The sequence below is a fragment of the Tenrec ecaudatus genome, chromosome 10 (assembly GCF_050624435.1).
Source record: "Tenrec ecaudatus isolate mTenEca1 chromosome 10, mTenEca1.hap1, whole genome shotgun sequence".
NCBI lineage: Eukaryota > Metazoa > Chordata > Mammalia > Afrosoricida > Tenrecidae > Tenrec > Tenrec ecaudatus.
The window spans coordinates 37,887,394-37,900,560 of NC_134539.1; the positions used below are offsets into that span (position 1 = coordinate 37,887,394).

A 13,167-nucleotide genomic window follows, 5' to 3' on the forward strand; every position below is an offset into this window, starting at 1 on the left:
CTCTCCTAGAATGCCGGGTGGTTTCGAACAGCCTGCCTTTCGGCTAGTAGTCCAACGAAGAGCACACTGAGTCTCCTTCCTCCTGGCTCCAGGGTCACAACCGCAAAGTCATTTTTTATAAGGTATTTTACTTTTTGTTGCGAATATATACTCCTTCTACATGTGACATTGCCATTTTTTAAATATACAAATCTAATAGTTGTGGGCTCAGGGTTGGCAAGGCTGCTTTAACGAAGAAACTCTCGGAAGGTTCATAAGCCTCCCCCTCCTCCTCGAGCCAGGGACTGTCCAGTTCCTTCCGCGCCACCAACGCTTCCACGCACGGTCGCCAGTCAGTCTCCCGGGGCGGGCCCCGCCCCTCGCGACGCCCCGCCCCTCGCGACGCCCCGCCCCTCGCGGCCGCGCCTGCGCCGCGCGCTTAGACCGGCCTCCAGCTCCCAGGAGGGAGGTAAGGGGAGCGCGGGTGGGTGCCTCTGGGGCCCTAACTGGCGCGGTGCGCTGGGCGCCGGCTGCCCGAGTGGCCCGCAGGCTTGGCGGGGCAGCGTCCAGGAGCGCGAGCGCCCTGGGGGCGCCCCCGGGCCGGGCCCGAGAAGTGCAGACCTCTCTGGGTTTCGTTTTTGAACCAGCTGTTTGGCAACGGGACTTGGGAGGCCGCAGGCGGACGGGCGATCGCGACAACCTCCGGTCGCAGGGTCGAAAAGTTGCCGGCCTTGCGCTGCCCGCGACGCCCCACGGGCCTCGTCCCCGGGATCGCGACGTCTCAGTCCCGGGATTCCGGGACGGGCCCGCGCGTCTGTTCGCTCCGGGGCGTTTGGTGCGGGTGGCCCAGGTGCGCCGGTAGCGACACGACAGGGGACTCCGCGGGGCTCCGAGGTCCTGGGGCAGGTCGAAGCCTCTGCCCCCGTCCCCCCCCCCCGTCCCCCCGGCCAAAAAGTGGTCCCCACGGCCCCCTGCTTATAACTCCCTCCTTTTGCAAAAATGGGATTGGAGGCTCAGAGAGGAGATCCTAGGGTGGAGCCAAGGGCCTGGACTTTTCCCTCCGAATGTAGTGTCCTTTCCACCAGCCAGAAACACCTGGGAGAGACCCCACCCCCCCGCAAGAAAATGGGACGCCGTCATCATGCCCACGGGTGGCAGATCTTGGCTGACAAAACATCCTTATCACTTCTGGAGGTGTGGCATGGCCGACCATCTCCGACTTTTTATAAAAAAACGAAGCTTTCCCACAGACAAACTATCTTTTCATTAAACAGGTAGTACTTCTTTCCTCACTGGAATCATGGGTCCTATAATACTTCTATAAATTGTAGGCTATAAAGGCTCGATGCAAGTATTAGTAAGGAAGTATGCTTGGTCTTATTTCACTTCTTGTATGAGACATCCGGAGCCCGGTGCACAGTGGTTAAGCGTTGGTAGTGGTTATGTGTTGGGCTGCGATCCTCACGGGTGGCAGTTGGAAACCACCAGCAAATCCCAGGGGGAGTGACTGGGCTTTCTACTCCTGCAAACAGTTACAGTCTCGGAACCGACAGGGGATTGCCACGAGTCCGCATTGACTTAATGACCATGGTGGTGAGTTTGGATTGGGTTTATACTGCAGTGAGAGTCCTGGTGGCATGTGCTGATGAATTGGCCTGCGTTCGGCAAGGGCAGCCGTTTGGGACCACTCTGGGAGAAAGACAGGGCTTCCTACTCCCATAGAGTTTAAGTCCCATCGAGGCAAGACTGGGACAAATCAATGGGCCGCCCACAGGAATGGAAGGAGAACACGACTGGAAAATCAAGCTAAGGCCAGGGGAGGGGATTATCTATGACATTTTAGAGGAGACACTGAAAGTTCTGTTGGCCAGTCTGGTGGGTGATTGGGGAGAAGTAACCCCACATGGGGAAGGGATGCTAAACATTGTAGGGAACCTAGGGGGACAATGGACCGGATTTTCTGTTCCTGTGTGGACCCTCAGGGAAGCAGCAGCGTGGCACATCCCAGGGCTACAACATAAGGACTTAACAGACACCGGCCCAATGAGCTGAGTCCTGCCTCCAAGTTGCCTGCACTTTGGAATGAGGACTGGGGCACTCGGATGGCGGGAGAGAAGTTGGGGTCATGGGACCTTGGGGGGAACCCTGACTTGGTGAATGCCCAATGGAAAGGGACCCAGAATCACCAAATATTTCGTACCTCGATACCCCGCTCGTAGTGACATGACAGGTTTTGATCTGTTGGGCAGGGCTCTGAACTTGGAAGAATTGATCCAGGAAGTTTCCCCCCCGGCACCAGTCCCCATCCTTAGGGTTAACAGAGCTCCATCAAATGGGACATGGCACTGTGTAGGACAACACCTCATGGGTTTCAGCTCATGGTGGAGATGCACTCCCACAGATTTTTCATACCAAGAGTGTCTGGAATGCTGTGTTATTGGAGAAATTGATGATGTTTTATCATTGCAGTTGCCTTAGACCCCAGGGGGATGATTGACAATGTTTTAACTTTCTTGTTTCTATGGGTTTTTGTTTTCCTGCCTTTAGTTAGGTTTTCTTTTGTTTTTGTTTGCTGCTTGGCTTGTTGCTGTTGTTGGTGTAGTTGGTCTTATGGGGTTTTGATTTTTGTTACAATATGACTGCCAAAGTAAACCTGAGTCATGCATATCCCACGGACAAGCTGATGGATTCTGGGTTCCCACTTAACTCTAGCCCCAATCCAAGAACAGTAACTTCTCATAACCTCACCCTGTTCAATACTCACTGTCATAGTTGGGTTTTTTGTGATCCAAAGATGACAATAACACAATCCAAACATGACAAAGGGGAAAATGTCAGAGCTTAAATTGTGAGCACCAATTTGTAGAAGACTAGAGGGCAGTGGGAGTCCAAATCTATCTTCAGAGTGTATTGTCGGACAGATCCCTTTTAGCCACAGGCAAGGGTCTTGAAAAGTTGTGCTATCAGATAGAGATCATCGTAATCTTGATTATGCTGAATTGAACTCGATAGTTGGTCATTTGACCTCCTTCATGACCCAACCTGAAAATGTTCTAGGTGCAAGCATTTCTGGCTTGTTCCATGACAAAAATTTCTTCCCTGGCTTTTAAAATACTGGTGGTGGTCCTTTCTTTCTTACTCAATATTTGTATTTTTGTCCTTACAATAATATTATTTCATGTTCACCACTTTATTTTTGTTTTTGGTTATTTCTGTTGCATTTTCCAGTTTGTGAGGAGCAGAAGTAGATGCATACAAGGAGCAACTGATACAAGGATTTAGAGGGATGTAGGGGTGGGGGTGGGCAGTAGGGAGGGTGAGGGGATTGGGGGAGCAAACAATGTATGCGGGAGGGGGGAGAGAACACTAGAACACTGTGATTACACAACTCATTGTAAAAGCAATTTAAGTATTAATAAAAAGATAAAATGTTCTAAAATTGATTGTGGTGATGATTGTACAACTCTTCTGGATATGATTGAACTATTGAATTTTATGATATATGGATTATGTGCCAATAAAATTGTAAAAAACGAGTTCTACCCTGTCCTTTAGGGTTGCTATGAGTTGGTGTCGACTTGATGGCAGTGAGCTTGGTTTCTGGTTTACTTCAGTGATCAAAGCCAGGAACTTATCACACCATTAAACAAACTCTGATTTTCTTTAGATTTAGTCACTTTTTGAACTAAGGTCTTTTTTTCCTATTCCAGGCTGCTAGATCACATTCACTATTGTCTCCTTGGACTCCTCCAATTTGTGATCCCTGGTCTTTTCCTGTTTTTCATGACCACTATACTTCTGTCATGGACAGCTGTTTCGCAGAGTGACCCTCAATTCGAGTTTGTCTGATAAGTCTTTTCACCAGGCTGAGGTTATGAATTTTTGTCAAAAATAGCACCAGTGTGCCCTTCTCAGTTCATATTGAGGTTGTCATTATACTCAATGCCTTCGAGTCCACTTTGACTCATAGTGACCCAATAGGACAGGCTGGAACTGCCCTTGTGGATTTCTGAGAGTGCGACTCTTTACAGGGGTAGAAAGAGCTGTCTCTCCCGAGGAGTGGCTGGTGGTTTCAGACCACTGTTAGCAGCCCAGTACATGACTATGCCACCAGGTCCCACTAATTTGTTCTAACTCAGGGCAACACTAAATCGGTGCAACAAGTAAAAGCATCTTTTAAGAGGTCCTTTTTCATCTTTAAAGTCTTTGCTACCTGTGAACCCATTCTGTCAACCACAGGGGTCAGGCAATCTTGCTTGATAATGGTCTTCCTCTGTCTCACCCACTCTCTGCTTGATCAAGCATGATGTCCTGTTTCAGGAATTGGTCCCTCCTGATAATGTCCACAGTAAGAGGCATGAAGTGCCACCATCCTGACTTTTAGGGAACATTCTGGCTGTACGTTTTCAAGAAAGATTTATTGTTGTTCTGACAGTCCACAGTATATTTATTATTCAGTGACACTATCATTCAGATACATTTATATTCTTCAATCTTATTCCTGTGCAGCTGTTCATGCATATGATGTGATTGAAACTACCCTGGCTTACATTAGGGGAACCTTCGTCTTCAAGGTGACCTCTATACTTTTTAGCACTCTAAAGATGCAGATTTGCCCTACTCAATACGCTATTTTTTTGGGGGGGTTTGTTTTTAACTATTGCTTCCAAGGCTATTATGGATCCCAGTAAAATAAAATCCTGGACAACTTCAGTCTTTTCCTGATCATAAAGTTGCTTACTGTTTCCATTGAAAGGATGTTTGTTTTCTTTATGGCAATGTAGAATCCATGCTGAAGGCTCTATGTAGTCTTTGACCTTCATCAGGAAGTGCTTCAAGTCCTCTGTTAGCAATTAAGATCGTATCATCTGCATATCACATGCTATCAGTTAGTCTTCCTTTCATCTTGATGCCACATGCTTCTTCTCTGTGTAGTCTTGAATTATTTGCTCCACATGCAGATAGGATAACTAGGGTCAAAGGATTCAACCTTGACCAGCATCTTTCCTGCTATTAAGCCATGCAGTATCCCCTGGTGACCATCTTTCTCTCAAGGGGCGGTTGGTGGGTTCCAACTGCAGTGGACCTTGCGAATCCCAGCCCAATGGGTAACTCAGAAACTCACAGGGACAGATCTCTCCTGTTCTGTAAGTTCACTGTGAGGCAACATTGACTCAGTGCCAGTGAGAGAGAGACTGTCCCCTTGTTCTGTTCAGACAGCCTCTTGGTCTATGTAGCGGTCCCATGCAGACACAAATAAGTGTCCTGGAATAACTATTCTTCAGTGTTATCCGTAATTTGTTAGGATCCACACAAAGGCCTTTGCGTAGTCAAAACCCAAGTAAACATCTTTCTAGTATTCTCTGGTTCCAGTCAAGATCCAGCTGATGTCAGCAATGACATCCCTCGTTCCACATCCTCTTCTGAATCGGGCTTGGGTTTCTGGCAGCTCCCTGTTGATATACGGTTGCAGCTATTTAAAAATTATCCTCAATTTTTTTTTACTTACATGTGTTATTAATGACCTATTTCCTGTTGGGTGACCTTTCTTTGAAATGGGTACAAACATTTATTTCTTCCACTCCGTTGGCTTGGTGGTTGACTTCCAATTTTCTTGGCATAAACAAATGGCTACGTCCAGCATTGCAACCATTTCTGTCAACATCTCAATCGGTTACGCTCATGTCCTGGAGCCTTATTTTGGCTAATGCTTTCAGTGCGGCCGGGACATCTTACTTCAGGATGACTAGCTCTTGATCGTAACTAGTTGAAAGGCAACCAACTCACTTTGGTGCAGAACTCTCTGCATTCCATCGCCTTCTTTGGATGCCTCCTCGTTGTTCAACATGTTGCCCATACAATACTTACGTATTTCAACTTGAGGCTTGAACGTTGTCTTCAGGTCTTTCAGCTTCTGAAATGCTGAGTGTCTTCTCTGTTGCTTTTCTAACTCCCCGCCTTTGCACGCGCTAGTCTGCTTTGCCTTCCCAATCTACTCAACTCTTGTACATCATCGTTTCTTCCATTCACTTTTGCTACCCCAAACTGGAGATGTCTCTTATGACCTCCATTTTGGTCTTTCCTTTCTTTAAAAATGTTTTCTGACTTTTGATTGTGAGTTGGGTGGAGGTTTACAGATCCACTTCACATCCAGAAATTCATATGCATTTGTTTTGTTCATTGCGATCTGCTCAGTGCAGCATCACTTGTCCCACTTCTTGTTTCCTGTGTCCGTTCTGCCCTCTCCTTAATAACCTTTGCTTTCTTCTCAGGTCTGATGTTTTTGATGTTAGTCCACAACTCGTCCAGTCTTCGGTCATTAGTGTTCACTATGACAATTGTGTTCTTGAGATGGTCTCTAAATTGAGATGAAATCTATTCAAGGTCATACTTTGGCACTCATGGACTTGTTTTTATTTGCTTTAATGTCAACTTGAACTTGCATTGAGCAACCGCTGGTCTGCTCAGCAGTTGGCTCTTGGTCATGTGAGGTCTATGTGTATAGTTGCTGTTTATTTTTTTGAAAAAGTGTATCACCAATGAGTAAATTATTCATCTTATAAAATTCTACCATGTGTTTTGTGGTGTCATGTAGCAGCGATTCCATATTTTCCAACTACTGATCCTTATTCTTATGTCCAAATTTCCCATCCAATCACCAATAATTACCAATGCATCTTGATTATATGTTTGATCAAACTCTGTGAGATAGTTACACAATTTCATGTCCACTTGATAAATAGAATGAAGGGGTGGAATTTAGCCTGTCAATCAGGTCACAGCCTCTCTTCCTCCCTGGACGCGGGTTATGCTCTCTCTCGGCTTTACCTTCCTGTTGACAAGCAAAATGGAGCCATGCTGATGGCAGCCAGAGCCCTGGAGATGTGTCCACTGCCATTGGATCCACAGGACTTTTCACCCACCGGCCTGTGTTTTTCTTGCATTCAGCATCATTGCATGTGCTGCGTGAGTCTGAAGAGGAATTCATGGGATATTGGACACATGGCTAATATTGGACTTATGGACTTGATCTGGACTGGGCTGGGATGTTTTCTTAATATACAATTACTCCTTTTGATAAAAAGCTCTTTCTGACACAGAAATGAGTGTCAGTGAATTTGTTTCTCTAGTCAACCTGTACTAACACACTCATATTGCAGAAGTTTGTAAATACTTTACATTTATTTTTCTTTGGTAATAGCGGTTGGTGCATACATTTGAATATTAACAGGTTTTCCTTGTAGACATATGGGTATTACCCTGCCACTGACAGAATTGTACTGCAGAATAGATCTTAAAATGTTTTTGTCAGCAATAAATATTGTTCCTCTTCAATTTGTCATTGCAAGCGAAATAGGCCATATGATTGTCCAATTCAAATTGGCTAATACTTGTCCTTATTACCTCTCTAATGCTGAAGATATTGATTTTTAAGTGTTACATTATATTTTTGACTCATACTCCATGTTCTAATATTACTGGATCTCTGCAGCTGCTTATTGTCTCTTTGACTCATGCCATGCATGTGCAAATGAAGGTCTCAAAAACTCTTCTCTGTCCACATCACTAAGGCTGACTCTACTTTGAAGAGGCAATTTTGAGTGCCTTCCAACCTGTTGGGCTCCTCTCCCCACGCTCTGTCAACCGGGTTTTTACTGGCCCTGTTTTTCAGAAGTGGTTTACCAGGTCTTTCTTCCTATTCAGTCTTAGTCTGGCAGTTCTGCTGAAATCTGCCCACAACAGATGGCCCTACTGCTATTTTAAATACGGGTGGCGTAACGTCTGGCTTCACAGCAACATGGAAGCCGTCACGGTATGACACACTGGCTGACAAATGGCAGTATATTGACCTACATGATATGTCACCTTAATGAAGTTGTCAAGATTAATACCACAAGCAATAAATCAGAGTGAGGTACATGATATAATATAGTGCTTATGACGTTAACCTTGTTCTCTTAGTTAAGGTGGGATTCTCCAGTGTAAAGTTACTATTGCTCCTTTGGTAAGTGATTGATATCTTCTGGAAGAACTTTTGAATTAAGTAAATGTCCTCTGACTTTCATTTGCTAATTTTAGTGTCCATTGGTGGATCTTTCCATGAATATCATTACGGTGGTGGTCTAATGGTGATTTTCTATTTGCCACCTTCTTTCTTCATTTATTACGTGGAGTTCTTATAGGAAGAATTACCCCTTCTCATCTATTTAGTTATTGATTTATATCAAATGTTTATTTTTCTATTAGTCATAATCCTATGGGTTTTTTTGGTTACTTATTTGGCCATTGGGAAGGTGCCCTCGTGTTGTGATGGGTTGAACATTGGACTACTAACCTCACAGTCAGCAGTTGAAACCACCAGCTGCTGTGTGGGAGAAAGATGAGGCTGGCGGCTCCTGTAAGCACCCACAGGCGTGGGAACCTTAAGGTTGAGTTCCACTCTGCCCTATTGGGATGCGATGAGTTGGAATCCACTCAGGGGCAGTGGGCTGGGCTTGGGGGAGTTTTTCAGGTTCTTCATGGGCCCTTTTGATGTGGTTTTATCCCCCCACCCACACCGCCTTATTTTGGGAGTGGGGGGACTTCCATATTTTCTGGTACCATAAGATGCGCCAGGTTAGTTTTGTGTTTTTCTGCTCCGGCTCCAGAGTCAACTACTTCTCCAAGGGTCCCTGTTTTCTCTTGTAGGCAGGAGCTGTATTCACTGCTGCTGAGGTGCTAGTGTTCCTAGGGCCTCTCAACAGAGCTCAGGTGGGGTAGTGGGTTATGCCTTGGGCTGCTGTGGGGTCAGTAGTTCAAAACAACCAGCCACTCCCAGGGAGAAAAATGAAGCTTTCTACTCCTTTAAAGATTTACAGTCTTGGAAACCCCCCCTGGGGAAGTTCTACTCTCTTCTATGGGGTCACTACGAGTCAGAATCAATTCCGTGGCAGTGAATTTGATTTGGAGTTTTATAGAACCCTTGCACTTACAATGATCTATATTAATTTCACTGTGTATTAAAATATTCCATCCTGATTATGATTCAACACCACAGAATTCACTCTAGTCTCCCCTTGCTTGTAACTTCTTTGACCGTATTTCTACAAAATGCCTCCTTCTTGTTCAGTCCTAGTACGCACTAGTGAGATCACTATGAGTCAATGGCAGCTGTGTGTGCATGTGCGTGTGTGTGTGTGTGTGTTTTAAAGTATGCATATCAAGTAATTTCCAGAACCTATAACCCTGTGAGAAGCAAATATAGGAACTAGAGTACGATGTAGTTATGTGCATCTTTGTCTTTAGCTTTATAAATCCCCAAACCAAATCCACTGCCAGAGTCAATTCCCACTCACTGTAACTTTATTTAGGATTTCTAAGACTATAAATCTTTATAGGGCAGAGAGCCTCATATTTCTTTTGTGGGATGGCTGGTAGATTTGAATCCCCGATCTTATGGTGAGCTGCCCAATATCCAACCCACAGTGCCACCGGGGCTCCTAATAACCACAGCCATCGAGTCAGTTCTGATGGAGAGCAGTCCTACGGAGCAGAACAGAACTGCCCCTCTGGGTTTCTGAGGCTGTAAACCTTTACAGGAATAGTAAGCCTCATCTTTTCCCCTCCAAGTGGCTGGTGCATTCGAACTGCTCGTTAGTAGCCCACCAATGCCACTAGGCTCTGTAGGCCCCTAATAGTGTCTTAGTAAGATACTGCTTTCCACAGTTGCTTACTTTATTCCCCACTCCTTTCATTGTGTTTGTGCTATTCATTTTCATGTCATAGTCTCGCTCCATTTTGGATTGCCTTCGTGACCTCTCTGTAATTTCTGTGCAGTGCACTTCTTCTTGGTGGTGTGGGATCATACGGACTTTAACGTGGACACTGTGTGCTACTCCTGTACTACTAGCGTCATGAGATCGAGCAGTTCCATTACTCTAGATGTTCTGCTGTGCTGTTTTTAATGTAAAAAATAATCCAGCAACTTTACAGAAGTTTGGACATCTTTTGGAATATTTTTGTGTTGTGTTAACTAGCATTTTCTACTCTTATATCTGGGTTCTACTATCCATTTCAATGATGTACACAATGGCGTACACAGAACTCACAGACAGTAGTCATGATGAAAGATTTTATTAAGGAAGTCAACAGGTTGTAATGGAATTGAGAAATAGGATAGAGTTCAATAGGGCATGCTACAAAGTTATTTCAGGCTGCTAATTGCCTAAAACTCCTGCCACTCTGACGTAAGGCTCAACCAGGAGGCATTCAGCTCAAGCTCCCAGGTCAGCAAGCACAGCATGCTGAATGAAGTACCCAGAAGCACCCCACTCCAGTAAGCCTCCGTCGAAAGGCACTCTGCTCCATTTCCATGGATCGGCAAGTTCAGCTCCGCCAGTGTAAGTGCCCAGGGTGCCCCCTTTCACAAACCACCTCTTTCCCCAAAGCATTCAGTTAGACTTGCTTGCTAGGCTGGGAAATCTACCCCTTCGTGTCCTGCTTTGGCTCCAGGAGGTTCAGTGCACAGGGATTTCGGGTCCACAGGATACGCTCCACTCCTGGCTCCTGCTAGTAGTGGGATAGCCCATTCCTGCTTCTCAGAAGGCTCATTTTATACCCAGCAGGAGGGTAATCACAATGAGTCCTGTTACCGTTACAGGTGAATCGCATCAGTATCTTCCCCACCTTCTTATCAGACCCACACGGGACAAAGATGGTTTGGAGGGAATTAGAGACTTTGGCCAGAAGAAACACGTTATATAATTCAGGGCCACTTGGACTGGCCTTGTTTCATAGGCATATTTTACAACATTGTGATCTTAATATTTGTTTTTATCCTTTGGTTTCAATTTCCTAACAGAAAAATCAAGAAATGCTTTCACTCATTATTTGATCATACATCTGAACTGTACTTTGTATCTTGAATTAGGACTTACCCAGGAGCAGTTTACAAACATTATTTGAACTATTTAATCATACTTCTAAATTGTTCCTTTTATCTTGAGTTAAGACTGCACAGTATTAGCTTACGAACATTATTTGAACTATTTTATGATTACCTGTGCTGTTAGACAACTTTCTCTTTCAGTATTGCATTTTAGGCAATTATTTGAATGTTGTTAGGCTCTATTCTCAGTCTGACGCACACATTTGATTACTGTTTTGTAAAAGTAGTAAATGGCAGAGAAAGGGGAAAAAACTAGCGCAAAACCAAATCTCTGTGGGAGGAGACCAAGTGTTGGGCAAGCCCTTTGGAAGCTTTCGGGCAGAACATCTGCCCCAAGAAGGCCCTTCGTGGGCAGCAGGTCTTCCCTGTGTGCAGGAAGGTGAGGGAAAGGAAGGTCGGATCACAGCCTAAGACACCATGGCAGGAAGCCAAGCAGCAGCCGAGGAGTGGAAAAGCAGACCATGGCATCTGAGTTGCGCCTCGGATGATGCATGAGATTCCGAGGCAAAGGGAGCATGAACGAGGCAGCCAGACAAAGGGCGCCCCATTGGGAAGCTAGAAGGAGATGTGGGAGTTAAGGTGTGGGGGTGGGGGGTGTATATGTAATTCTGAAGATTCTGTTTTCTTGTTCAAAGAGTGGGGGACTGGTGGCACAGAAGGTCACAGCTGATGTTTTCATTGTATTAATTGATGACACCCCAGGGGAAACTGGAGAGTGGAGGAGTCTCAGGACAGGCCCTGCCGTCACATGCTGAGCATACCATCCCCTGTTTGACTAGATCTGGTGATGCGGGGAGAGGTGAGGAGATCGGTTAGGTCAGTCAGCCTCTTTTGAGGCCCCAGGCTGTTTAAAAGCATTTTGATATCATCTGTGTAGTAGAAAAACACAAGAAACAGTGTGGTAAACTGGGAAATATTAATGTTAGACAGACCGGTACTGTTTTTCACCACCACGCTCCCTGCCTGCCCTGCCCCTGGGACTTCCCGGCGCCCTGGCAGATAGCTGCAGGCGAAGTAGGAAGGACACCCTGTGGCTTGTTATTTGTATTGGTCACTTTGTGAGAACAGGAACAAGCAGTTGACAGGACATTGATGAGAAGAGTGTCATACTATGTGCGAAATATGTACCATATATACTCGAATATAAGCCGACCCGAGTATAAGCCGAGGTACCTAATTATTACCTGGGAAACCAGAAAAACTGATTGACTCGAGTATAAGGGTAGGGTAGAAAATGCAGAAGCTATTGGGAGTTTCAATAATCAAAACAAATGAAAATAAAATTACTAAAAATTGAGACATCAGTGGGGTAATGTATTTAAATATTTATTTTAAATAAAAACATAAATAAAAAGACAACAAGTAATTTAACATTAGTAAACCAGCACAGTAAGTGGAAAATAGGTTCAACAAAAACAATAAGGTATCAACAATGATACTTTAAGAGTACTATTCCCTGAGCTCAATCAGCAACCAAGCTAAAATGTAAAGAGTTAAAATCCCTCAAAACTGGATTCCTCATCATCATCCGTATCCCAATGCAGAGCTTCATCTGGTGTGAGGTCATCATAGATGCTGTCCTCACTGGGGTACCACTGACCCGTGTATTAGCCGAACCCAAGTTTTTCAGCACATTTTTTGTGCTGAAAAACTCAGCTTATACATGAGTATATACGGTAGTTAGGTTATGAAGGCATTAGATACACGATCTTACTGTTCTTAGCAGAAGTCTTAAGAAGGTCCTGTTTTCTTAGAGTTGTACCACTTGACACCTCTACTTGGCAATGTTACTCAATGCCCGAGATGTGTTGGGAAATGAAAACTTAGCCATTACATCTGTAGGTTTTTTTATAAGGGCATATATAAGTATAAGTATATGTAAAACGAGTTTCCATCAAATTGAAGCTGAGCCGTGGTGACCCTGGGTGTGTCAGAGGAGAACTGCACTCTGCAGGGTTCTCAATGCTGGATTTTGGAGATCTCCAGGCCTTTCTTCTGAAGCGCGATTTGTAGTTGTATGTTGCCAAGTCAATTCTGGCTCACCGCAACTGCATAGGACAGACTTGAATGGCTTGTATGGTTTTCTAGGCTGTCGACCATCCTGACAGGAGAACATTGCCAAGTCCCTCTTCCCATGGCTGCTGGGAGGTTGGAAATGCAGACTTTGGGGTTAACACCTGAGTGTGGACCCCTCACCTGTGGTGCCCCGGAGCTCCTTTAAGGTACCTCCCCCGTCAGGGCCCTTCAAAAAATTCCGGAAG

At 45.1% G+C, this 13,167-nt stretch overlaps 1 protein-coding gene across 2 annotated transcripts in view; it reads left to right on the forward strand.

The window, feature by feature from the left end:
* Nucleotides 1–398: 398 nt before the first annotated feature.
* Nucleotides 399–13,167, forward strand: part of STX17 (syntaxin 17) — a 58,989-nt gene continuing 46,220 nt past the window's right edge. The window contains exon 1 of one of the 2 annotated variants that reach the window (XM_075560219.1): nucleotides 399–448. The gene's annotated coding sequence lies outside the window, so the exon portion shown is untranslated. Of the gene's footprint in view, nucleotides 449–12,995; nucleotides 13,129–13,167 lie in introns of those variants that run through there. The other variant, XM_075560220.1, reaches the window with a different exon arrangement.